The 27679-nt window shown below is 40.3% G+C and overlaps 1 long non-coding RNA gene across 1 annotated transcript; it reads left to right on the top strand.

Annotated features, from left to right (window-relative positions):
- Positions 1-262: 262 nt before the first annotated feature.
- On the top strand, positions 263-26748 carry LOC149032636 (uncharacterized). Its single transcript, XR_016176384.1, has 4 exons — positions 263-390; positions 584-665; positions 15088-15285; positions 18789-26748. It is a non-coding gene; the product is annotated as an uncharacterized LOC149032636 (long non-coding RNA).
- Positions 26749-27679: the final 931 nt, after the last annotated feature.

Below are 27679 nucleotides of genomic sequence, written 5' to 3'. Positions count from 1 at the left end.
GAAAGACAATCAGCTCATCTCGATCGTGCTTTCTTTTTTTTAAGTTACTACAATTGTTTACCGAGGGAAAAATTATGTCTTTTCCAAGTATATCAAAATGACTACTGTAAAATCTAAAGATATTTGGAGAATCATTTTCCGTATGATTCTTATAGTGTCACAGAATTGGATTATAGCTATGTAAGTATGTCTCTGCTAAGGAAGAAGTTGTACATTAATGTTTTATTAAAATTCCCAGGAAAAATCTAAAGAAAATATTCAAATCTGAGCAAAACTGGCGCGCAGAGAAACAACGCCATCTCGGTAGGAATCGAGTAAATACGACTATGGGTAAGGTTTCTGCTTCGAGTTGACGTCGGTGCGACAAGGACGGAGAATACGATTCTTTTTGTAAGTCGATAAGAACAGGGAGTTTCCTAAGTTTCTTGGCAGAAGTTTTGTTAAAGATGTTATTTTTTTAAAACTAAGCATTTCCTGTAATAAAAAGATGAACTTTCGCTCGTATGAATGCATTTACGTGTAGGTGTTAATACTTGCAATAGCAAAAACGCAGAAAATACTTAAATTCATTTCTGTATTTCAGAAAGGATACTATTTGGGTCAGCTACGAAGTCATCCTGAACGCTTCAAAGCAATGGAGGGAATCAAGAAGATTCACTATGTTGGTACGTTGTACAGGCTGTACGCCTATAGTTAGTTTTAACATCTTTATTTTATCTTCCGCAAACAAAGATATCTACCGGCGTAGTTCGTTTGAAGCAAGATTTAGTAACGCTTCGTCGAAATTGTTAAGAAACGTATTTGCACACGTCTGTTTTTTACTGCTTCATTCTGTGGATACTAAAAAAATGAATAGACAGAGAGAGTGATAGAAAAAAAGGCAAGGGAGAGAGAGAGAGTGAGATAAAAGAAGAAAAGAACGTTGAACAGAAAAAGCGAGACGTACTGAATTTATCCTTCGTTATTTCGCTAGAGAGCATCTCTAGAACTACGCTTGGCCTATATACGAACTCGTTGGTACGTACGCTATAAAACTCGTTTAGTTAGAGAGAGAAAACAACATGAAATTTTGCTATCGTGGTGGCGAACAGTCGAGACGCGCTTCAATGGCTCGCTTCGGTACGCTTTGGCTTTTTTCTGGGCGTAATACGTAACTCATAGTTGTTACTAGGTATGGATTTGGAACGTATTTGTAAAAAAAAAGAAGAAAAAGAAAGAAATGGAAAAAAAGAGCGTTGACGTAAAAGACTACGATTGCAAAAACGAGCAACGTACAAATTGGTACAACTTTTACCTACGCGATTCACGAAAGAGCCAAGCAAATTTGTACACTGTTCCTTTGTGGTTTAACTTTTTTATTTTATCTTCCTGCTTCTTTTTGAGAAAGAATTTCTCATGTAAGAGCGCTTTTGAAATTTTCGCGAAAGATTACGCAAAATCATGAAAGCCATCCGTATTAATTAGCGAAAACGACATCCGTAACGAGCGTAGAGAAAATCTTTGAATCTTTTCATCCTTGTCATGAAACAGCATTTATGTCGTTTATTTCTATTGATGAATAGTTGAAGCGATTATTGGAATTCGCGTAGAATCGAAAGAGAATTTTCGGAAAACAAGAAATCGAAAAATCTTTGAGAGAAGTAGTAGAAGGATGTTAGATAAACGAAAAAAAAGGAAGAACGAAAAGTGGTAACGTAAATACAAGGTTACCGACGCATTCTCAACTGAAAAAGAGTTACTGCATCGTCGAAGGAAGAATACCGAGCAAAGTATACGCGAGCAATAGCAAGTGGATCTCCGACCATGGAAAGACTAGCGTGTTCGTGAGAGAAACCAACGGAATCGCCGATAGAAGTTTCCTGCGCGCTGATTCCGCGGGCGATTGGCCGCAGATTACGGCTTTGTGCTATTGCTTATATATCCCTCTCTCCTGTGCACGGCAATTTACAGGTTATCACCGAACGACAGTAAACTTCGGATATCTAGCTTGGTAAGTTGACGTACCGCTGCTGCTCTTCGTTGCAACAGCGAGATAGCTGGGACAGCTGGAACATAAAATTACTGCGCAGCCTGGTGAAATACAGTTTGCAAAGAAAAGCGTTGAAACGATGACGAGCAAACGTTTATTCTAACGTTTCAGTGGTAAAAAACAACTTCACGCTTTACGTTTATTTCTTACTCCACTCCAATTGTTTCTCTTTCTATCAAAATAATGGGAAATATGAGAATCGTTCGTCTTACAAATAAAAAATCCTTAACTGAAGTTCGCGTTTGAAAATGTTTTTTATATTGAATAAGGATGATTCAGCGTATACGAATCTTCAATTTGCTGACCATCGACGAAACGTTATCTCGTGCTGTGTACACTAAATATCGGCTAACGATTAACCGATTTTACGGATGATAATACATATTTACGGGTATCGTGAATACGTATAAGCGAGGGAAAGGAGGGCGCGCATTGAATTTACACCTGCGAGCGTGTATAATGGAGACGGCCTTTTTATCTATTAAATTCATCGTTATATATATATATATATATAAATATTTGGACGTTTACTGATTCAAATAATTGGACGGTACCAAGTTCGGGATGCGTTTTCATAGCCGCAGTATAAAATGATTATAAAGGATTGCGATGCACAAAACGTAATGAATGAATGCGAATGTTCGGTATATCGGAAGAGAATTTGTTTAGAGAAAAGATTCAATGAAACAATGAAGGAGGACAAAAGTCCGTTGTCGCTCATGAAAATTTATCATTCATCAATTATATAGGCAACTTGATTTGCAAATACAAAAAAGAAAGAAAAGAAAAATACAAAAAATTTGGCTTAGGTCGATTAAAGAAAATCGCTCCTCGTTGTATTCGCGGAATTCTTCCAAAGCTGCGATTTTCTTCGCGTGTACCAAAGTATACGTAATTCGTGATAATCTTCTGCTCCGCGAACTATAAATTCCCCTTGCAAACTCCCACGATCCGAGATAAATATCTTGGCCGCTGCAACCCCTTCCTCTCTTCTTCTTCTTCTTCCTCCTCAACTCCCTTGGCTTTATCGATTGAATACATTTCCTGTTTACCGTTCCACCATCTCTACCGATAGCTTCTCTTGTAGAGTCGGTGCGGTAACCTTGAAGGTGTTCTGAGAGGTCGTCGTCGAATCACGGATCGATATCTCTCTCATGATTTACAGTGCGGACCGTGATAATTGAACGTTCGCGCCTTTGACCAGGAACTTGGTAGGATATATCGATATCTGTAATTCTCAAAGTAGTATTCCCGAAACCAATCAAATATTCCTTAATAAATCATACCGACAGCTCTTCGACTTCATACTTTTACGCAAGAAATCCTTTCATTTCGTCATCTTCGATATACGTGTTTATCAAAAGTCAAATCGATATCTAATCATCTATTTACTAATAGAAGGCTTAAAAATACTATAATTTAACACGTAGTTATTGAGATAATTTATTTGAAATTATAACGCTCGAGGATATGATTATTACTTTACCATCTATGCTTTATTTAACGAAGTAAGTTCGACTTCCGATAGGCTGCTTGTAAATTCGAATGAAAACCGATGTTGTTATCTATCTCGGCGATAAATAATTAGCTTAGCGCTATGTGAAAGGATATAGGATGTAACCACCCTCGTGTTGGCCGCGAGGTGGACGGTGTCGGAACGGTTAACAAGCGTAAAGGCGTCGTAGGGTAGTGGTATCTCGGTGTTACAGCCTACAAAGTGCACATCGTGCTTGCGAACGATCGTTTCCTTCCTTTTCGTTGGCAACTTCTTACCCGCGTTCTCGGCGATTGAGTTAGATGCACTGGCTCAAGTAGCCTGCTTCGTGGCTGGCGTTGCACCTTCGCCTTCAGGCCGCCTAGTCGTTAGCCCGAGGAGCTACCGTAGAAAGACCGGTATAAGACTCACGATATACTCTCTTGTTGAACTCTCGACGGCCGTGTGAAAGTACAAAGAAAATTTTACGCGTCACCTCTAATGTTCCGACTTATTATCCCTGAACGATCGAGAACAAGTAAACCGACTGTTTTCTTTTCCTATTATACATTTTTATATTCAAATAATCAACTAGCGAAAACATCGATAATTAGTCATTATTTAAATTTTTTAGAATGCTGTTATACAGTATGATAATAAATATTAACGTATCTTCTTGCTACTGTATTTTTTAATCACACACTCTTTTACTCGTGTACTGACACTATACTTACTTGAAACCTCCTACATTTCTTCTTCGCTACATATGATTTTTGTCTACAACTCCGGCCGTTGCTCTCGCGAAGAGACTCTGGGATGTTGGTACTTACCTGAAATAAAAAGAAAAACGTTATTAACTCTTCAAAGGCGCTAGAAATGCAAACGCGAGGTGTTAAAGTTCGCGTAACTTGGCCTTCCGCTTCCAGGTATGGGAGAATAATTGTGATAGGGCAAATATATCTATCCGTGTTTTCAACGAATGAGAGATAGAAAAGGTCGAAAGGAGTCATCACGTAGAAAAAGAAAAGTAAAATGAAAAAAAAAACGACTGGCAGGAAAGTATGTAAAATAAATGCAACTACTATGTAATACTGTGCAAAGTTGATTGCGTTTAATTTCTCAAAGGAATATTCTCTCAGTTTTGGTTTGTAAATATCGATGATAGAAGAAATAAAACCTGCTTCCGATGTCGCGATCGTAAATTCTATCGTTCGTGTTGCGTACTATGATTCGACGCGGCCGAAAAAGATGGCGAGCCGCGTCCAATTTGTCGGTTAATCGCCGCGGCCAAGGGGTTAAACATCCGCCCTCGGTCATTCTCGACGTACATTTACGCGGCGGGCGCGACTAACTAGCCATTACTTTTTGATTTGTGCTTCGGAGTTTGTGCGGGCGCGTTGAACCTTTATTGGCTGGCTTTAGGCGTTGGCGGTTGCGGTGTCAGCACCGGCAAAATAGCGTCGCTCGGTTTCGTATCGACCTTGCTTGCCTTCCTCTCCTTCTTCTTCTTCGAGAAAGAAAAGAAAAAGAAAAAAAAGTCAGAGATGACATTGATACTTTTATTGCGGCCTTTCGGCCTGTGGACAAGGTCTTAAAGCGAGTCTCCATACGGCTATTTATTACGATAACAACGTTGTCGAACGCGATTTCGCTCAGAGAAGCGCGAAGATTCTACTCAGACACCGTCAGATTCGAATTATTTGCGGTCGGTAAATGAAGATCCCGAGATAAATTCTTTTTCTTATTGACAAACGTTATCGATTCACCAAGAAACGAAAAGAAAAGAAAAGACAGGGTCGGAGATTGCGTAGATGAAAGAAAGCCGAGTTTACTGTCGTTGTTTATTTCTATAAATACCTGATTCTGTTTACGAAATAAACCGTTTATACATTAATAATTTGACAAAATTGTATTGGCTTCTAGACAAGTGCATATGTTTTTATATAAGATCATTTTTCCTTGTCGAAGTTTTATGCTTTTTTTTTTTTTAGAAAGGAATTATATAAAATTCAGTAGTCACAAATAAACAATACTATGAAGTTAAGGAAAATCTGTAATCCTTCTACCTTTTTTGTTCATCTTAAAAATTCATCTTTCTTGTATTTCCATACAATCCATATAGTATGATTGTCTACTAATATCCGGTTTTTTTAAACTGGGCAGGTCTGTGCCTGTTACCGAAAAACATTCATATATCTTTTACGGGTAAAAATGTATAAGGTTAAGTAGAAGAAACAAGCAGGTGTCGCGCGGCTTTGTGGAGCATTTCTCGCACGGTCGTCTTCGCGTTCACGTACACGTGAACTTTAGATTCTCTTACATACGTTAAGTTCGCTTAAGGACGGCGGCGTTGGGTCGCTTTATCAGTGTCCAAACGTACTGCTGGCATCTCGCGCATAACTCTAATGCAGAGGGCAACTTTTCAACTTTTTAACCCTCGCGCCAGTGAGCACGAAATCATTGTGGCACGCATGCGTTTCTACCAAGAACAGGGATGCACACACGTTATTGCAAGAAGGTGTGATCTATAGCACCTGCCTGATACTCTCGACTTTCAAAAGAAGAAGAAAGGAGTGCAACCGGGCCCAGAGATGTCTGTAGGATTTTCGTATTTTGTATATAGTGGCTCTCGATGGCCGGCGACCACCTTGATGGAAGATATGTATCTCCTGTACAATTGCTACTTTACATTCCGTTTTTGGTAGGCACCGACTTCCAACCTGGACCAAACCGCTACTCATTGAACCACGCCGAATCTCTCTACGAATCTTCTCTCTTTCTCTACGTTTGCAGAAAGAAGAGAATGTCGCTAAACATTTTTCGGCTGCACACTTTTATTGTTGATATTTTTTTAAGCTCTCTCTGGGGTCGACGAACTATTGTACTCAGTGCATACAGAATATCGATGTTAAATAAAAGAAAGTTCTTCAGCGTAGTTCACCAAGTGGGCGTAACGGTGATTCTTATGCATACTTCAAATACACGGAAGTAACCTCAACGATTACGTGTTACTTGTGGTAGGTGCATCAAAAAGAAACTCGCCTTCTACATACTTTCCTTCTTTGTTATATTTTCATGTGATTTATTATTATACGATTAATATCGTAAAAGGAAACTCTAAATGATGAAGAAAAATGATTTTGGAGAAATCGGTGGAGTTTGATACAGGCAACGTGCATGTATTTACTTACGGACACGAAATAGAACAAGCAAAAATATTCATAGGGTATGTTCGAACGTACGTAAGAGCGGGATGTTTTATCGCGACACGAGAAGTATCGTTGTAGTCCACAAAGCCGGGACAGCCCTTTCGAAATAATAGTAGATACAGAACACGAACGACGGACAGCGACGGGCGCGAGGGTAGCCCTTCTCCACTTTATTCTCTCTCTCTCTCTCACTCTCTCTTTTTTTCTTGTATGTATGCGTACACGAGGTGCAGATTTATTGCGAGTGTGCTATGTGGGGAACAAAATGGCACGGAGAGAGAAGAACGGTGCCCGAGATGCGAATGGGTAGAAGATAAAGACAAAGATAAAGAAAAAAAGATAGAATGTAAAAAGAAGAATAAAAGAAGGAGACGTAGAGAATAAACGAGAAAAAGGCTTTTGTAATATGTTGATATTTAATGATACCAAGTGAAATAGTTTACGATCGACGTATTTATTAAACGGCGCTATTTAAACCCCTAACGTTTCACTGACTCCGTCGAACTAACGAGCAGCACTACAAGTATTCTCGTAGTACACTCTCACGGAAAAGGGAATATGTATAATATCTAAGAGACTTGCGACCTAAAAAAATGATAATTCGTACGAGCAGATAAACACCCCGCTAAAGTATACAATTTTTCTCACCCTTTAGCGCGTCATTCAACCCACGTGACACCTGTTAATTCCAGCGCCTCCTATAGCGAGAACGGACTTTAAATACCGAGAAAAGGTGCTTCGCGTGGCCGTTTTCGTTTCTCATTAGTCACGGTTAGACTTCTTTTTTTGCCGCTCTTTCTGCGTCCCGTCGAATTAAAGGGCCGACGCGAGAAATGGCGAACTGTGAGAGACAAGGAGATTGAGTATGAGCGAAAGAGAGAGAGAGAGAGAGAAAGAGAGGGAGAGAGAAAGAGGAGGAGGAGGAGAAGGAAAAAGGGTTGGAAGTAGAGGCGGTTGCGAATTTATTCAGTGGAGTGTACACCTTTAACCCCTTTCGTTTGGACCTGATATACGGCCGGGCGAAATAAAGAAGTCGTAAGGCCCTGGGCCAGCTCGAGCGCTCATGGACTCGCATCATTTCAGCTTCTCTCTTTCCCTCTCTTTATCTCCATTCTCGCGAGCAAAAGAGTACCAGAGGGAGAGAGACAGAGAAAGAGAGAGAGAAAGGGACGTCTCGGCACCGCGAGCGAGTTGCAGCCCCAAGATCAATTATTATTACCAGTCGTAAATAAATATCAATATATTTCCTATACCCCTACCGCGGCTAACCCTTTTTTTTCTTTCCCCTCTGCCCCATCCACCGACTCTTTCTATCTTTTTCTTTCTCTCGTGTTCGTACGAACACTAAAAATCTTCCTTCTCGCTAGAGCCGCTCGCGGTCTCTTTGTGACGCACACTGTGCTGGACGTCCAAGCTTGTCGAGTTACAAGACTCTTGTACGATCGTATACGTTTCTCTTTGCTCCTTCCTCCTCTCCTTATCTCCTTTCTTTGCTCCTTCCTCTTTCAAGAGGTAGAGAGGATAGAATTTACGTAGTATCATTCCAAGAATTCTTCGCTCGAGTCGGACCCACGCACTTCTTCGTCGATCTTCCCATAGATGAGAACGTAAGCATGGGAACGGCATCGAAAAATATAGAGAAGAAAAAATAGTTGTTAATATTAATTTAACGACAACTAAAAACCTTACTTAACAATGTTGTAAATGTATAGGAAATAATGAGTTATCGTAATCAAATTCGATCAAACGCAATTTACTTTGATTGTACGAGGCATCGTTTGTTAAACGAAAATTTCGATCGACGTACATACACATGTACACACGTATATATATCATATATACAGAATTACTGATCGTTTTAACCGCACGTCGAAGCACGATGAAAAATCACGAGAGAAAGGGCACCGAAATCTCGTTGGAATGCTCACGCGAAGAATAAAACGCGTGCGTCGACTCGATCGTGTTCGATTACCTCGTCTGATGGCAACAAATTGTTGGCCAGACAAGAAATATATTATCCGTACTGTCCTGAAGGCGTCGCAAATGCGTACACTAAGAAGGAAAGAAAAAGATAAGGGAAGAAGAAGAGAAAGAATGAAAAAGAGCGATACTTAAGCAGACATATTCTCCTTTTCTTATCCCAAAGGAGTACCTAGTGTCTTCTCTTTTCCACTTTCAATTTGTCTCTACTCTTCTTTCCTTTTTTTCCTTTTACTTTATTTATCTCATTCTCGCAAAAGGGGAACTACCGTCTTGAACTTGTGCTCGCACCAACTCGACGTAGAAGAAGGTATAATGATATTAACTTAACATGCACCCGCTTGCGTTATTATGATAATGTATTTAAATGTCAACTATATGAACGAGCGTATAAGAGTCAACGCGCCTTAATCTTTATGTTGTCTTTTCTTCTTTCTACTACCAACACATTTCTGTCATGAAGTAATCATAGAGAAAACTCACTGCCGGTACTTTCCATTGTATTTACTACATACGTGCAAGCGCCACACACGCACACGACGTATACGTTCGTTCATATTAGCAAGAATCTTGAGCTTGACAGATGTTAATAATACGATTTTAATCTTCCTTTTATAAATATATTATTTCTTCTCAATGATATTTATCAATCCAATGAACTTTTCAGCATCAACATTTTTTACCATAGACCAAAAAAAACCCTTTCGAAAGATATTCTTAGAGCATAACAAAGTCGACACATACGAGCGGCGAATATAATTGAATCGTGATCACGTACTGCGGCGAGAATACAGAGAACGTAATTAGAGCATTCGTTTCACGAACCTTGGCTAACGGAGCAAAGAAGCAACTTTAGAATTTACAATTCGTGGAAGCGCCAATGAAAATCGTTTACGCATTCTTCGTCACGGAATGATCACAAGAGATGTTAACAAAATGTACAGTATAACATTTTTTTAAATTAATTAAAAAACGTGTGTAATTTTTCATCTAATACGTCGTGCTGAAAAGAAACTTTTTTTTCTAACAAAATTAGTAGATATAGATATATTGAGAAAATGATTAAAAATATTTCATAAATAGGAGACTATTTTAAGCTGTAACATCGGCCGAGCAGAAGTTTCGTTGTTCCAAAAATAGCAGATCATGTGGTGGAGGTTTAGGTTGTAGGAGTATTCGTAAGAAATCGCGTTGGTCGGACAACTCGCGCGACCAAGAGCAGAGTTGGTAGTTCTTCTGATAAATAATACATCTCGCGGAGGATGGATGTAGTAAGAAACCGACAAGCAACCACCATCGCCACGCCTTTGAGGTAACCGGTGCCGCGTGGAACTTCGTCGATCACCGTGTACATACTCTTTTCTTCTTTTTCCAGCGACTTTCTCATTAAGTTGCCTGTAACGTGTACACAGGTGTGTACGCTTGCTTAAAGACATATACGCGTGTACGTAATAGCGTATTTGATTCATGCACACATACTTTATGTTTGTTCAAGGCTTTGGCGCCATCCTGTCACCTACTTTATTTCTCCTTTTTGAACTCGTAGTTTATTTTCTTTCTATTTATCTTTCAATAACAGTTATACAATTATTTATATAAAATAATCTCAATGTTTATATAAGAAAAATAGGAGTTTTTCTATGTATACCTTTTCTTTCATTTTATTTGTATTTTGTTTGTATTTAAGTGCAACAAACACGATATAGAAAATATTTGTGATCATATAAGGACTCAACATCAAGTCCGTAAAATCGAATCTTAAAGTAGATCAGAGAGTGGATAAACGGTGGGGTACCACGAACAATCAATATCCATTACGTGCGACGAGTCGCGAACGAGGCATGTAATAAGTGGCCGCGGGTTACGCGAGAGGAAACGATTTAGCACGGTAGCAAAGTTCGCGGCTAGGAATCATCATTATCTTTCATCTAACGACAGAACGTAATAAGGAATTCGCAGTTTCAATATCTATTACCACGTCGATAAATTCTTGGAAAGCAGCTCTAACCGAGAAATCGCATTTCCAGTCGATCGCATTCACGACATTCTCGTTGTTTTTCTTCTTTTCATAATGTTCGAGACGTAATTTATAACAAATAATGAACCTCCTTCGTTTATCGCAATTTTCGTTGTGACATTATAATTTAATTAAGAGATGATGAACGAAAACAATTCTAATGGAACTTTTCTTTAAAGTTTTATATTGTTTCCGTGTTGGTAGGTACAAAAGGTACACAAAACCAATCATTTTTGTTTTCAAATGTTTGTAGACTTTTTATTCAGATTATTTCAGAAACTACAAGATTTATTAAAATTTGAAAGAATCTCGAAAAAGATTTGAAACATTGTTTAGTAACTTTTTGTCTATCCTGTATCATGCAAAGAATGTTGCAAATGAAAGTAAGCTAGTGAAAATCTAATACTATTTGAAATTTGGCGATTATCGCATTTATGAGGTTCTCATTTAAATAGCTCGTGTCACAGATGCTTACGAAGAACATAAATTTCTGGGCGCAGAATTTCATTCCGTGAGAAAATGAAGTCATACTCGTAGAGAAATTTTCGTGCGGAAACATCGTCACGGAGAGTAATACAGCAAGTTACAATTTCTCTGTCTTTCTCTCTCTTTCTTTCTCTGTTCACTATAGCAATGAATGCAAAGTGTTCCACGTCAAGTCTAGAAATTGTACGAAGGTTGTTCCAGAAGCTGTATCTCCTGCCGCTAATGTGACGTGAGAAGGACGCAGAATTTTTAAACGACTCCTTCGAACGAGCAAGCGATAAAACGAAACGGGATAATCTTTTGGACAGACAAGCAACCAAGCGATCGCTTCTTTTTGCTTTTGCGAGAGACTCGGACGTTTATTTCGGTTCACTTCGAAAATTCATTTTGTTTTTGAGCACTAACGACTTCTAGTTACGAGAAAGTAATAAAGCGAAAATTCAAGGCAAACGGGAGTTCGTTGATCCAAATACCGAAACGTATCTCGAAGAAAGCTTTCAATTCTTTTGCTGTCTCGTTCTCTCTTTCCCTCCTTCTTTGTAGTTTCTTTTATGTAAGAAAAAATAAAGAGAGAGAAAGGTCTGACCGAGAGTCGGCGCGTCGTCGTGCCAAAATCTCGGGCTTGGATCCGCGTGGACTCTAATTTCGTCGGGCGCCGCAGACACCACGCGGTCCACAAATCTATTTCTTGCCTACTATCCCGTCGGGGTCGATTCCTAGGAGCACGCGGATTTCTTGGTCGAGACGACTAAGACCGCGACGACGAGCGTGGAAAAGGAGGAGAAAGAGAAGTTAAATAAGAGAACCGAAACGAAGATAAGGAAAGAGAAAGAGAGAGAGATAGAGAAGAGGTCAGTGAAACAGAGACTAGCAAATCCATGTCTGAGTTCTCCAAACTCGTCGATCTTGACTCCCTCTCCCTCTCTCTCTTCTTCGTCTGGCGGTCTGACTCAAGAAAAGAAAAAGAAACTTTGGGATAGACTTACATAGATAGCGTGCGCGAGCGCGTACTCTAAGAGAAGAAAGGAAGAGGAGAGGAAGGGAGCAAAAGTCTTCAGCTAATTGCCCGGCAGTACAACTTGACAATGCACGTAGCCGCGTGCCACTACCACCACCGCCACCGCCACCGCCGCCGCGGCCATCATTGTAGTCGTTTAATTTTCTAAACATGGACGCGAAAGGAGTAAGAGAGAGAAAGATTGAGAGCCGGGAAGAACGAGAACGAAAGTTGCGACCGCGTGGTAGACGGCCACGTGGTATGCAAAATAGAATCGCAAATCTCAGGGCATCAAAGGCGCGAGAAAACGACCCGTCTCGGCATTCCACTCTTTCTCTCTCTCTCTCTTTCACTCTTTTCTTTCCTCGTAATCCTCTTATTTTTTAACTCCTCCTCCTTTCTTGTTTCAGCGAAAGCCAGCAGAATCAAAGATCCAACGTGGTCTAATTAATTACGTAACGCTACAACAGAGCAGAGCAATTAAAAGACTATGTTGGAGGAAAAAAAGAGAGAGAGATAGAATAAAAGGTCATAAGTGTTCATAACAAATGCTCAAGATGTTTTTTTTATCTTAGACAAGGATATTTACTTGTTGTCATTAACCAACTGATTTAATAATACTGCACCTACGCGAAATATAATGTTAAGTCGATTGTAAAGCAAAGATGGTTAATTAGAGATTGAATGAATAATAGGGTGGTTATGCGAAAGAAATGCGATGATCCGTTCTCATTACATATTCATTAGGTGAGTTTTGTAACTTTATATGAAAAAGGAATGCATTGCTAATTAAGTGTCGACATAGAACTTAACGGTCGCGGAGTTAAGTAATCGCGAAAAGTACGTTTCAATGCGTCGTCGTTTCAATGCGATTTCCGCATAGGGCAACGGTATCACGTTGCTGCTCCCAAGAAAACGTCCCGTTTCCTATCGTTACGACGTATTTACGAAGACGGCAGTCGTTCCGAAACCAATTAACAAGCTTCTTATTTCGTTCGATTGGCTTATCGATCGATAGACTAGAAAGAAGCAATCGCAGTAGCTATAGTAGACTTCGTTGGTCCATTTCTATCTATCCGTTTCTTTTTCTTACTCTCCATTTCTCTATCCTTCTCTCTGTCTTTCTATTTTTCTTTCTTTATTTTTTTTTCTTTTCAAAGAAACGACGTCACGAAACCAAGAACGTTCGACTAGCGTCTAATTAGAGGCCGTCCTCTCAACAGTGCCAAAGTCATTTCGCACGTTGCCTGCCTGTCTACCAGTTAGTCACGCCTCTCGATCATTGGGCGAATTTATCAAGACACAGACGGGGAGATAAAGAAAGAAAGATAAATAAGAGGAAAAGGAGGAAAAAGAGTGATGCTTGAAAAGCTCCATGACTCGATAAACGCAAAAAGATACGGGACGTATAACGAAAGGTATATTTTTCAAATTTAACAAGAAAGAATATATGAGAGAAGATCCGTGGGAAAGCGTTTAGCTAGTAAAATCGAAGAGAAGGCCTTTCGCGTTCGCCGTGCTCTGGAGATTGTGTTGCTGTTACAAGTGGTCTTTTAGCGCTTTAAGCGGATTTGTCCGAGTCCTCAGAAAGAGAAAAAGAAAGAGAGAGAGAGAGGAAGGGTAAAGCGAAAGGAAAAGGAGAGAAGAAAGAAAGATATACAATTTATTAACGTCGTGAAAAGAAGCAGACGAGCGTTTTGGTTCCGTGAAACGAACGAACAAATACCGTATCTTGGTCGTTGTCGTGCTCCTCGCGAACGCCACTAACGTTTCCAACACAATTTCTTTAACAGCCTGTGGTAAAGCCAAGGATTCGCTCCTCGCCTTTAACCGTTCTCTCTCTATCTCTCTTTTTCTCTCTCTCTCTCTCCTCGTTCGTTTCTTAGGGGGCTCGAGGAGGGTGGCAAAGGTCGTCCTTTCGTGCAGCTTATACTCTTCTTTTCATACTTTCTTCCTTCGATTTCGTTCTTTACCAACTTCGTTCTCTCTCCTCTACTATACTAAATTCTACCTAATAATTCTTGCATATTCGTGGATGAGAAAAACGTAACCATACCCGACTTCAAGGAAGTTGGGTTAAACTACAAAGCGTATCTCCTAAAAGAAGCTCTGGAAATGGAGGAAATATAAGGTGAGAGGTCAGAAGGCAAAGGCCGCGAGCAACTTAAGGTAGAATTAACTCGCGACGCTCAAATTGCATCTTAAAGTCGAGACCCCTTGGCGCGTTGCTCCAAATCCACGCGGATATTCGCTTCTATTTTATTTGCTTCCATCTGGAGTCGAGCCAATACGACAATAAAATTGTTCCTTTCTACGAGCCGACAATGTCTTTTCTCCGCAGCTTTCCTACACGATCTCAATCTCGAGATCTCTTTCTCTTTTTTTCATTTCTTCCTTATTCTTTCTTCTTATCCTTTTTTTGCTTCTTTATCCGTTGTCCGTCCAGAAGGCGACGTAGTCGTGAAAGTCGCTTAAACCTTATATCAAGATACTTTTATTCTCCCTGACAGAATTATTGGAATCATATCGTAAATCTCTTCTCAGGAAGTGTACGTTTATATTACGATTCTCGGTGAAATTATTTTCACTGTATATCAGCAAATGCGAATGAGGATAAAGTCTGAAAAAAATGTTAAAGAGAATTCATGAAAATTAATTTTCATGACGTCATTTGAAATTCTTACCAATGATATTTGCGGTGAACATAATATTAATATTATTTTCTTATTGGTTATAAATTATCGAAAATTTCTATATTACTTATTGGCCAACTCAATATAATAAATTTTAAACTTGGTGCAACTTTCCTCGAACTTGCCGTGTTAAAGAGCATACCTAACATTATTTACGAGAACGTATACGAATCGAGTATTCAACGAATTTAATCTTTTGCAGAATAGGAAGCCGGCATTTGAAAAGAGTCCACTAACATTGGATATAAATCAGAGGAACTCACTGGAGACTCCGCCCTTTTCGCATCGAGGCGCCAACTCGCCCAAATTTTCGCCAATTCTTCGTTATTGCAAAGAAGGAGTTTACATCGTTAGGAGGCGACCAGTCGGGATTTAGTGTGGGCACGTTAAAGTACGAAAAGTAAGTTAAGAAAATAGAGAAAAGTACCAGCTGTTTTAAGAGAGAAAGAGAGAGAGGGAGACAGAAAGAGAAAGAATTTCTCGATGAACCCATCGGAGGAGAAACGAAATCCTTATGAGAGATAGTAAGTAATGGAGTGCTCGTTATCGTTATTCGCCGTAGCAAACGCAATCTCGTCGATAGGCTCGTTGCAATTTCAACGGTAATCGTAGGTTGCGCCTTTGGAAAGTGACGTGGAAAATGATGCCTTGAACGATCATCGCTGGCGAGACAAAAGAATGAGGTGGAATCGTTCGGGATCGTTAGTTGATGGTGTCGGTGGTGGTGGTGGTGGTGGTGGTGGTGGAGGTGGTAGGTTTCATCGCAGAGAAATAAGAGGAGAATGAATATTTCCTAAGTTTACTAATGCTAGTCGAGTACACGACCCTGACATCGATTATAGAGCCGGCAACGAGCTCCGGCTCAAGCATTGCGGCACGAATACAATCCCGGTTGCCGAGCTATTAGGCACGCGCAGTTAGCATTTCGTGTAATGACACACCTCTTGCAATGTAGGAGGAGGAGGAGGAGGTAAAAGAGAAAAAGGAGGAGGATGCCGTTCGTCTCGTCTACTTGCCCAAAGGTCGATCGTGCTCGTGAGCAAACGATCTCCAACAACGTTTCTTGTGCTACGACGTGTGTCCGTATCTGTCGGCTCGGAGTCAGTTGAAACCACGCGATCACGTAAACGCTCGAAATTTCGTTCTAATGACACGCCTTTCGCGTCCGTATGATGATAGCGGTGCACATAGCGGCGAATACAAAACCTTTCCTTCGTTTCCCGAAAGGTCAATCGTGCGAGCGCACGTTGGCTGAATATTTTCGATACGAAAAACTTCAACCGGTCGTCACGAATCTCTTAATTCTATTTATAACGTTCCTTTCTCTCCCGGGAAACCATGAGCTTGGATATCTAAGATACTTCGAATACCTACCGATTTGAACACTTTGAAGTTCTATAATAATGTTCGTTGAGAAGGAGGTAAAGAGAAACGTCTCTTCTCCAGCAATTCCAACTCGTGTAATAAATTTCGCGGTAATCGTCGTACTCTTGCAGCGATATAATATAAATCGGCAAAGGTAATGGCGCGTGATTTGTGAGACGTCTATCTCGGCTTTTCTCGTTCAAAGGTCGATCGTGTCCGATAGAATAGAATCGATCGCCTATCGATAAGTAAGATAATCGACTGGATCTGGTAACAACATAGACGGTGTCGATGGGAACAAACTTGCTGCATATGGTATATCTACAAGTATCTGAATGATTTCAAAGCTAGTTTCTCGAAACTATGAGATGCCACGTTCCAACGCCTACAGCCAGTAGTAAGAGCAACAGCAGCAGCAACAATAACAGTAGTAGCATCTCGATTCGTCTCGTCAGCGCTATTGTTGAAGAAAGAACGCGTGCCGAATATGCAACGCTGCTATCCGCGATTATGAAACTCCGCATTTTCTCTCGGCCAAGAATGAAGTGCGATAGTCGTGGAACGAGCTTCATAGGCTCGGTAGCTCTCGAAACTAAAGTGTACCAAGAATTAGCGACGGTCTGCCCTTTAGCCTCCTCGATTCACTTACACCGATGACATACTGAAGTGTACGCGCAACTTCGAGACGAGTCGTGAGAAAAGCTTTCTCCTCTCCCTCCTCATCCCCCTTCAAACTTTCCATCCTTTTCTTTCTAACGATACTCGACTCTTCTTCTTTTCTGTCCTTGACCTACATTTACATAAAGTACTAACATATTATATGAAAAGTTCCTTTCAACATTGTACTGTTATTTTTCAAGAATTTTAAATAATTTCACCGAGAATCCCTTTTTCTTTTACGAAAAATTTTCGATCACGCGATGTAGGAATACGTATATACTTACTTATGTCCTACTTATGTACGTATCAAAGTTTTTTATTTTATTTCAATTGGAAGAAAGTATATTCTCTAGTTTGACCCTATACAACCCTAGATCTTGTCGAAGAATCTTTCGCAAAAGTTAACTAAATATACTTCGCGAATAACTTTACCTCGGGCAAGATATCCTCGCTTTAACGCTATTAGCGCTGCTCTTAACCCGTTTCTCGTGTCGCGCGCTCCTTCGAAATGCGTGAATAAAAAACTTCTCGTATGATCGTACGAGGAAGGAGTTGGACGAGCGAGGAGACCAAAAGAAAAAAGAAAGGGAGAGAGAAAGAGAGAGGAAAAAGAGAAAAGAAGTGGACAAGGACGGACTGAAAAGAAGGTGGAAGCGAAAACCACACTTGAAACAAGTTCGTACGAACGTGAACCTGTAAAAGAAGGGAAGGGAGAGGAAAGAGAAAGAGAGAAAGTCTGGATGCCTCTCGTCGACGCGACAAGTCGAAGAAACCGACTGCATTACTTAATGGCGTGCACCGGCAACCGTTTACCTCGAGTTTCGCTCACAAAAACGAGCAAAGGCGGCTCGCAGCTCGACTTCATCCCCTTTCCTCCTACTCCGTTCTCATCTTATAGTACAACGCGACCGTCGAATGCGCGAGCCAATGATAATTACGTCACAGGAAACCCAAGATAATCCACCCTCGCACAAAGATTCTTGCATTACGCGAAATTGTTCTCCGTTGAATAGAGCAAGTGAATACCAAGTTGTAACATTCTCGAGTAAATCGAGATAATGAAAGTAGAAAAAAAACATCCAAATGAGAAACGTGTATGGCTTTTTAAATTGTACTTTTGACTCTTATCTCTTGGTTACGTGGCTCGTTCTTCGAAGATGAGTATATTCGTGCGATCAAGCGAGTATCGACAAAGTCAGGACGAGCAATAAGTTTGCGAATCGACGATCCACGATTTATCTTAACGAGCATTCCTTGGATATTCCTTCTCTTCTTTTTATCGAGACGTCAGACAGCACGATCATTAGAGGATTTCGATAAATTAGCCAACTTTATTGTCCAAGGAACACTTTCAATAATAAAAATAATGACGGCGACATCGTTATGACTATTTTATGAATTTGTCTGAGATGCTTTTGTCGTCAGCGTTATCTCCAATGATTCCTATTAGTTTCCTACACGTTTGACCGTTCTCGATCTCTCGAATACAAAGGAAAAACGAGAAACTTGTTTTCCATTTAAGAAACGACACGTTCTTCGAAAGGTAAAGTGACAAGAGATCGAGAACTACCCACCGTTGATGCTGTTTAAAACTAGTCTTGACTCCTCCTAACCTTACCTACTTCCATACTCATTAGCGTGCTAATGAGATTAGTTGTTATTTCGAAATGGGAGAATGCACTTGGTCATCGAGAAACAAACATTTTTCTTGCATTGTCCTTGCAACGTCCTTTTTCTCTTAACGAGACCAGCAATCTTCCAAATGGATTCAAATCGTGCTCGCATTCGTGTTGTAACTAATTGTAAGTATGCATGTAACAGTAATCTGTATTGTGCAGTAGATTTTCGTAAGATGTTGATTAGCCTTCTCGTTTTTAGATCGAGCTTAGATGACGATGAGATCAATTAAACGACTTTCACCGAGTTATTGGCCTTGAGGAATGCGAAAGTATGGAAAGACAAGGATGCACGTAGGAAGAACGATTGCTTCTGATTTCGTTCTACGATTCTCTTCAGCTCAAGTGAGACTGTGAATTGCGCATATGGAAAGGAGAGGATAGGTACATTAAACCACAGGTAGATGAACATCTCGAAAGCTACCGGCAGGATGAGAGGCCCTGCCATGTACGGGAACGATATCTCGATAGTATGCAGATGTGAGCTTCGGGTAGTTAGTTTTCGCGAGTTGACAAGCGCTCGATTTAATAGCGTCCGCATGCGCGCGCGCGAGTTAAGGTCTCGAAGCTTACTCTTATATAATACCACACACTCAATACACATTCGTACACACATACTAACACGTATGGAAAACGCATGCTATCCACGATGCTCAAACCGGCAAAGTCGTACATCGAATAGATCCGCTATCTAGGGGAAACGAATCGACGAGTCGATACATCATTTGTCGTGTCTGCCGTTAAACTCGCGACTCAATTATCAGAAGCGAGTTCGTAACCGCGTGCGCAAAACTTTTACACGCTGCAAGAAAATATCGAGAGTGTTAAATGTTAAAGACAGAATAAAAAGTAACGACAAAAAAGAAAGATCTTAAAGTGTTCACCAGACGGTTAGTTAACGGCTAAGAATCGATGCTGATATTTCCACCTCCACCATCATTATCATCATCATCTTCACTTCCATCTTCTTGTACTTCTCCTTTTCTCTTCTTCTCTTACTAACTTCTTGGTGCCTTGCAATGAACCGAAAGCTTATGGCACCTTCGCCAAGCCAGAACTGTAATTACCCTACGTACCCTGCCTTTTATAATCCATCCGTGTTAATCGCCTTTTCCAGTTCGATCGATGCTCATCTTCCGTTATATCCACCTTTCGATTCTTGCTCTCATTCTTTTTCTTTCTTTCTCTTTCTCTCTCTTTCTCTCTTAATCTCTACCGAATTCTTTTACCATTCGTGTTCCAACCAAACTTCGAGTGATTATCCAGGATTAAAATTGCTTAAGCTCTTTTTACGTTCACTAAATCGTTTTCTCAAATCTCGATAAATTACTTTTTATTAATGAAATCTTGAAATATTAGTTCGTTAAGTTTTAAAGTATTTGCGATAAATACAATACATAGGTACTATTTGATTGTATTTAGAAAAAAACATGACTAGGAGAGTTTCTTTCAAACATTCTTATTTTATATGCTCAAATAAAGTCGGCTTTTACGATAGTTAATTAATAACCTTTTATCTCGAGCTTTTTTTCCGATGAATTCAGACGTGCAAATGGATTATGCCAAGTTCACGGACGAAGAGTTTGTAATTACTTTACTGTTTAAGTCCGCATAAATCACCTCTTCGAATCTGTTCGTTATTTTATTTTGAAGCTCCGAGCAGGTTAGCTTATTAAAATTTTTTCCTTCTTTTCTTCTCACCAAAGCCAATAAATAAGATTTCTGGTATTTTTTGCACCTCATGAAATAATAGAGTGTAGCTAACTAAGCAACCAAGAGAAGATGATAAGAAATACCTTTGAGAATGTCGATTGGGTTGAAGAGAAAGATACTGGATAATCATCGTATTTGCGTCTAGATAGTGAAAATTCTCTTTCCTTGTGCCACGTATCTGCGTGAATTCCTCGCAAAGCTCGAGTAACCGTGTGCACTATCTTAGCGTGCATAACAATCAAAGTTATTTTGGCCCTGCGTAAGACTTATTTAGTGGAAGGCTTAGAGCTAGCATAGGATGTTATCTTCTTCAGAATGTGTTCCTTCGGAATTCGACGACCGACTCGATCATTTATAATATGCAAATGAACGTAGAGTCTAATTTCGAGAAGGACATTCTATCCCTTATTCTTATCTGCTTTCGATCCTAAGTACGGATCGGCGATATCGGACGACCGAAATTTTCGCCCATGGAATGAAACGAGCTGTTGCCGAAGAGAAAGAGGAAATGAAAAGTAAAAAGAAGAAGAAGAGTAAGAAGGGAGAGAAGTCGTCTTTCGTGCTTCTTTAAAGAACTCTTGAAGGAAGCAAGAAATAGAAAGAGAAAGAGACGCTCTTATTTACATACATATGGATACACGTCGAAATTACGTTTAAGAATCAAACCGTGCAGACTTGTGTAGATGTTAATGACGCTGGTAGCCTTGGCCGTTCTTCCACATTCTCCGATCCTGTACCGTTTTGTTGTATCGTCGGTTAACAGGCAGGTAAGAAGTAAGGATTGCAAGGTAATGGGACGACTGGAGAAGACCAGTTAGATGGAGAAGCACGAGGCGGAGAGAGAAATAGAAACCGAGAGTGGAGAGATAGAAAGAGAAAAAGGAAACGAAGAAGAAGAGTAAGAGAAAGACGAAGAGAAACAGAAAGAGAGAGGCAAGGACGGCGAGAGTCGGCGCTTGCAGGCACGGGAGCCACTTTTTCTGGGCTTAGCACATTTTTCAATGCTCGTTGACAGCTATCCGACTTTCTTTCTCGCTCGGCTTCTTCTACCTCCCATCTCCTTCCTTCAATCCCTCACCCACTCCTCCTCCTCCTCCTCCTTTTACTCCCCTGTTTGTCTCTCTTTCCTTAGCCCTTTTCGATCCAACTGTGTTTCACATCCACCTTCCAGCACGATCACCACCTTTTGCTACCGCTTTTGAACGCTCCGAGCACGCTCTTCTCGTCGGTCGACACCGACGAAGACGAAGACGAAGAAGACTACGACGAGGAGTAGGATGAGGAAGAAGAGGAGGCGAAGATCGACTACAGTGACGCGCTTTCGATCTCTCTGCTTTGGAAGACCGTGAGAGCGAAGAGTTTGTCTGCCTGTTGGTATCGTCTGCCGCCTCGGAACGACAAGCTGATTTACGAAGCAGAACGAACGACTTTGCTTTTCGAGCAAGCGGGCCTGACTCTTCCTAAATGTTGTTAGTTTAGTTTTATCCTATTACACTCTTTCTCTCTCTCTCTATGCTTGTCCTTTTCTTTCTATCCCTTTTTTTTCTTCCTCTCACTTTCCCTTTTTCACCTTCTTCCATTTTCTTGTATTCTCAGTGGCTCGCAAGTAGAAAATGGAAGAGAAAAAATGAGTTAGGTTAATGGATTTTCTAGTGAATTTTTTGCCAACATGAAAAGCTCTTATTCGTTGAAGAGGAATCCAAATAGCAATTCTTCTGCGATGGATTTTGACGATTTTAGGTAGCATGTCTCCAAGAGGTTGAAGTGTATACATAGCTTTTATCCGTTACCGATCGAACGCAAAGAAAGATGAAAAAAAAAATATTATGAAAAAGAAATACAAATGAAAAAGGAATCGGTGAGAGACATTTCCGAGTATCTCGTCGGAAGTCCTTCTCCTTTTTCTTCTTTATTCTTCACTGCGCAAGAGATCATTCCTCGACGAAAGAAAGTGACGAAGGAGACTTTTACCGCGATCAAGAAGAGCGCAAAAAGCGACGACGTCTCGCGTACTCCTCCCAAGAGACTCTCGTTACACGCGTTAGACCGCTTGGTAACAATGTGCATGGCATCAAATTTTCTGTATCCATTTCTCGTTCTTTCTTCTTACTTCTTTCTCATTTCTTGTTCGTTGTTTTATCGAGTATCGAGCAAACGAGATAGAGAAAGAAAAACGATTATCATATTAAATGTGTTTCTATATTAATACGGTTTCTTAGATTATAAAAGAAACATGGCAAATTGAAATAATTAAAAATGAGAATAATTTAAAATGAAAATCTTTTACAACAAGAGAGGACTATTAAGATTAAACGTGAACGAAAAAAGTCATACGCAAAGGGACTCTGAGAAAACAAGACAGAATAATCTTTGATTACCTTCTCCTGACAGTAGTCTACTAAACGTGCACATAGTTATTTCGATGATAACAGAGAGTTCTATTCATTCTTCGTGGAACGATAAAGAAGAAAGGAACGAAACAAGAGGAAAGAAAAAAAATGTGTGCGCTCGCGAGCACGTGTGTGTGTATGTGTGCTAATGAAAATGTATCGATATAGAAAGTCACGTGAACGGTTGACCCCTAAGGGTTCGACCTTTCCGATCGAATGGATCGAGGATCCATGGAGTTAGCATTCTCCTCCTTCTCCTTCGTCTATCTTGGAACCTTCCTCTCGAAACTGGTATTACAGGAGGTAGTCGCGGCGCATCTCGAGAGCTCGGATATATCCCGAAGGTGGTTGGATGCTCGCTCTCTCGGTACTCGAGTCGAGACCCTGTCGAGGCAAAACAGCCAGCATCGGTCGGCGTACTATCTACCATCTGGCATAAATCAACTCAATGCTCGACTCTTAGAGAGCTCCGTCCTCCCCTAAGTCCATATTGCCTACCTACCTACCTACCTACCTTCTACTATCTTCTTACCACCCTTTCCACTAACTTCTTTCCTTTTTGCTTTTCCTCCTACTAAACGTGTTCCTTCCATGAAAGACCGCTATCCGTCCGATCAGCCGATTATTAATTCAACTCGCCTTCACCTTACACCCTAGAAATAACCACCATCACCAACCCCTCAATGCACTATTCTTTTTACGACTTTGTATATACTGCAAGAATCGTTCATAGATAAACCGAATCGAAGCTAGTACATCGATCCTATTAACACTTTTCTTTCCAAAGAGAATGTGCTGTGGAAATTGAAAAATAAAAGACCAACCCGTTAAGATGAATTCCGAAGAAATGGAGATTCACACGTTGTGTTTGCACGATGTTACTATCCTCTGTACATTATACGGTTCCCTTGTGGATACTTCGAGATATCTCGATACCATGAGATACATACATCTTCTCTCTCAGTCTCTGTCTTTCTTTGACTTTCTTGGTAACAGAGATCCTACGAAATAGATCGAAAGGACGGAGGTGTAACAAAGGGTTTCGTTCTAGCTTGAAGATTGAAAAATAAAGAGTAGAAGGAATGTAGTAGTAGTAAATACGGTGCATTTACTTCGTGTGTATCGGTTTGTGCTTCCGTATGGGCATCGCGAACGAATGTTAGCTAAGTGGAGGTGCAAAAGCAGAGTTAGAAGCAAGAACGTCCTATCTCGTCCTATCATGGAACATGCGGAAAAGTAGATCCCTTGCGAGTCCGAGAGGTGATAAATCTAACATGTTGGCGAGGCAAGACTCATGGACTGTGCTGCTATGATTCACGATCACGCGTGCACGCAACTATGTTCGTTTCTCTTTCTCTTTCTCACACGTTTTTGGCTTTCTATTTTTTTCTTACAAAGCCCATAGGGACCATGTCCGCTTTCACGTAACCTATCCGTGTCAACGGATTTTCTTTCTTTCGCTCTTCTTTTTTTGCTTTTGCTTCTCGCTCATATTCACTGCAATAAAGTCTAAGCAGACACACGTGAAAAGGGTTGAGAAGGAAAAAGAGAAAGAGAGAAAAGGAAAGAGAAGGATCCTGGAATGCGACATCCCGCGTGGAATGTATCCGAACTCCGTTTCTCGAGGACGCGTCGCGTTTCTTCTCAGGAATTTATGACTGAAAGAGGAAGAGGAAGAGAGAGATGAAAAGAGAGTTCAGGTCTTTTCGCGAATCATGCAAAAATATAAGACAATTACGAGATTCAAAAGAATGACGCACCGGGTCCGCTTAAAAGTAACTTTGGAAAAAGTCGTAGTGGCTTTTCTTCGGCACAAGACCCTTTGCATAGGCAAAAAGAAGAAATCGAAGGTAGTACGCGATGGTATCCGCAAGCGGTACGGAGTAAAAATGACGCGGGAGTAAATCAGTCGGCTGTCATTTGCATCCTTCGAGAATGGGCTACGAGAGGGGCAGGACCAGCCGGCGACGACATCGTAGTTGAAATGCGCGTATGCGTGCAAGCGTGTGCGCGTACGGACGAGTCGGTGGCAGCAGAATTTAAGCAAGTTTTTGCCCCGAACGAGGCCCTGTCGATGCAGATGATTGGTGCGCGCGAAAATGGAACAAGACACCATGAGACAAGGGCTGTCCCGTTCCACCTTTCTTCTCTCTTACTCTCTTACTCTCTTTCCCTTTCTCTGTCTCTTTTTTTCTTTCGTTCGCGTTCATTCTCTCCACACCTCCGCTCCCCCTATTTGTTATACGAGCCTCGTACGGAAGACGACGATGGCAATGATGCATGGCAGAGATATTGGCTCCGACCAAAACATTTCTCAAAGCCAAAGACCAAACCCCTACTACCAGCAACCTTCTGCGAGTATACTTGTAACGCGGTACGGGTTAACGGCAACAGGCTCCGAAAGATTGTCAGAGCATGCAATATCGGGAGGGACACGGATACCCAAAGTGAAGGACCTCGTTAGGGAAACTGAATCGACTACCTTCCCATTCTGCTATGTTAACTCTAAGTGAAAAAAAATCCTTCCGACGTAGAGTATAAAAAAGCGAAGAATGAGTGAGATAGAGAGGAAGAGTTAGAGGTGGGCCAACGGGATACGATCGGATCTCAGTATAGAGATAAGGAGATTCGATACCGCTTTAAATTCTTTTAAACGTCCCCGCTTAATGGATCGCTACCGCATTAAGAGAAAATACTATGTGACAAATATCGGGTAAGTTTAGCACTTTATCCTGCTATATACCAACATATTGTTGGATGATCCTTTCGTTATCAGCCTACAAATACAATATCTGTTAAACCTTTCTCTACTTGTCTAATTGACTATTATGCGTACACTTATTTTTCGATTTAACTGATATGATATCTATAGAAATTGAGAAGAAAAAATATATCTGTCAAATGATACACGATAGTTTCGTTACTATATATAAAGTATCGTTGATGTAATAAACGTGTCGAACGACTTATAACAATATATGTACGTTGTTTCGATAATATACGATGCATCGCATGCCGTGTTACACGTATATTCTCATCTATATTTGTGTTTGTAGATCGACTATGGCGCGTGGATTTATAAATTTATTACAACATTATATATCAAACCATTAAAGAATTCTACCAAATATAAATCATATTAACGTGTGAGCTTTCGTGTCTCTATAAACCAACCATAGGTAGATAGTACTTCTTCCATTACACCGACCAACTCTTTACGATAGATCGGCCGTTTTGTTAAACAAGACGAAAACGAATGAAACCGAGCGTGCATGCGAGTGAGAAAACTAGCGATGTGTGGGGTGTTAAAATAAACGATTTTCCTGGCTGGGAAAAGTGAAGCTCGTTGAAGCGTTTCGATGAATTCGTTTCGAACCGAACGAATTACTATGGTTTGCCGTTAATTAAAATTGCACGGTTAACGCAATGACCTCGATATAAACGAATGAATGAATGTACGAACGAACGATCTTTATCGTATAAAACAAAAAAAATACTCTCAACGAGTTTTAACGATCCAATGAGTTTAGCGTTTCTTCACGAGAACGTCTTTTTTATTTGCAAACGAGACCACGACGATGTAGACGCGTCGTTATTTTGGCGTAAATGAATACCAATTACGTGTTACACCTTCGGGCGATTAGCTCTGGCATAATTACATAGGCGTATCTCATCGCGAGACGATTAATTCGATAAAGTGGTCATGCGCGCGCGTGTACGAAAGAGAGAGTGTGAGAGAAAGAGGGAGAAAGATAACGTCGCTAGCTAGGTGGTGAGACGAGAAGGATGACGTATCAAGAAAAGTAAATAAGTTGATCACCGTTTAGTTACTGTACTCTATTGCATTTAGTCCCTCTCTCTCTCTCTCCCTCTCTCTCTCTCTCTCTCTCTCTCTCTCTTTCTTCACCCCCTTTCCTTCTTTTTTTTCCAATAATTTCCATATAACCTATTTTCAAGAAAACTTTAATTATCTGCAAGACACCTATTTTTACGCAAGTTCATTTATTTATGTATTAATTAGTGAAGTTTGTGATTTATATCTGTTTCAATTGTCTTCAATAAATTTTCCATTATTATACTATCAAATTAAAATTATAATCATGTGTTTAAGGTTTTCTAATAAAACTTGTATAATACATAAAAATTGTATAATATATATGATCATGTATATCATAAATCTTACGATAACAAGGACGTGCCCGAATTCATTACTATTTTTATTCATTAATAATATTACGATTGAGATCTCAAGATAGGTAAAATTAATGTTCGTTGCTGGAATTTCTTTTTGTACACTTCGAGTATCATTTTATCCTGTCAACGTTTTGCGATCCTCATTAGCTTCGTCGATGATTTGATAAGAGAGTAAAATTCCCATAGGCTATGCCAACTTCAAACATGAAGCGGAGTTCGTACGGAAGTCTCTTGGAAAGTTGGAAACCATTCTTCCTTGAAACTTAGACTAGAACATAAGCGGTTGCTGCTGCTGCTGCTGCTGTTACTGCTGTTACTGCTGATGCTTCGAGGAAGTAAAACGTGATCGGTATATTTGAGTTTGTCGCGGAGCGTTACACGCCAAGTTGACTGCACCCAGTATAGTATTTCTCGTCTCCTCGTAGCAACGTGTTCGTCGTCTTGGTTTGGTGTCACGTTCTGTAAGTTTGGCAAGGTGCCAAAATCAGACAGAATTCCGCGCTCCTATTAAAAACCTGCAAATGTCTTTTTCTTATGTCTTTTCTACCAAAGACTCTCATCAAAATTTCCTTCCCTTTTCCTCTTTTTTTGTCTTACTTATGAGAAAGAACGAAAGATAAAGACCTGCAACATTTTCTTTACGCTTTCGGTTAGGAAAATAGTGTCATGGGGATAAATGATTCTCTACAATAACTCGCACTCTAAATAATGTTGACTATGCGAACAACGTAGAGCCAGACGTTCTCGCTTACGAGTGTATACAAACATACATATCTAAAAAGTACTCAGTAAGAAT

The sequence above is a fragment of the Polistes dominula genome, unplaced genomic scaffold (assembly GCF_049000335.1).
Source record: "Polistes dominula isolate Pdom_NZ unplaced genomic scaffold, Pdom_raw_medaka contig_73, whole genome shotgun sequence".
Taxonomy (NCBI): domain Eukaryota; kingdom Metazoa; phylum Arthropoda; class Insecta; order Hymenoptera; family Vespidae; genus Polistes; species Polistes dominula.
Note: the sequence above shows the minus strand (reverse complement) of the source record. Positions and strands in the feature narration are given on the sequence as shown.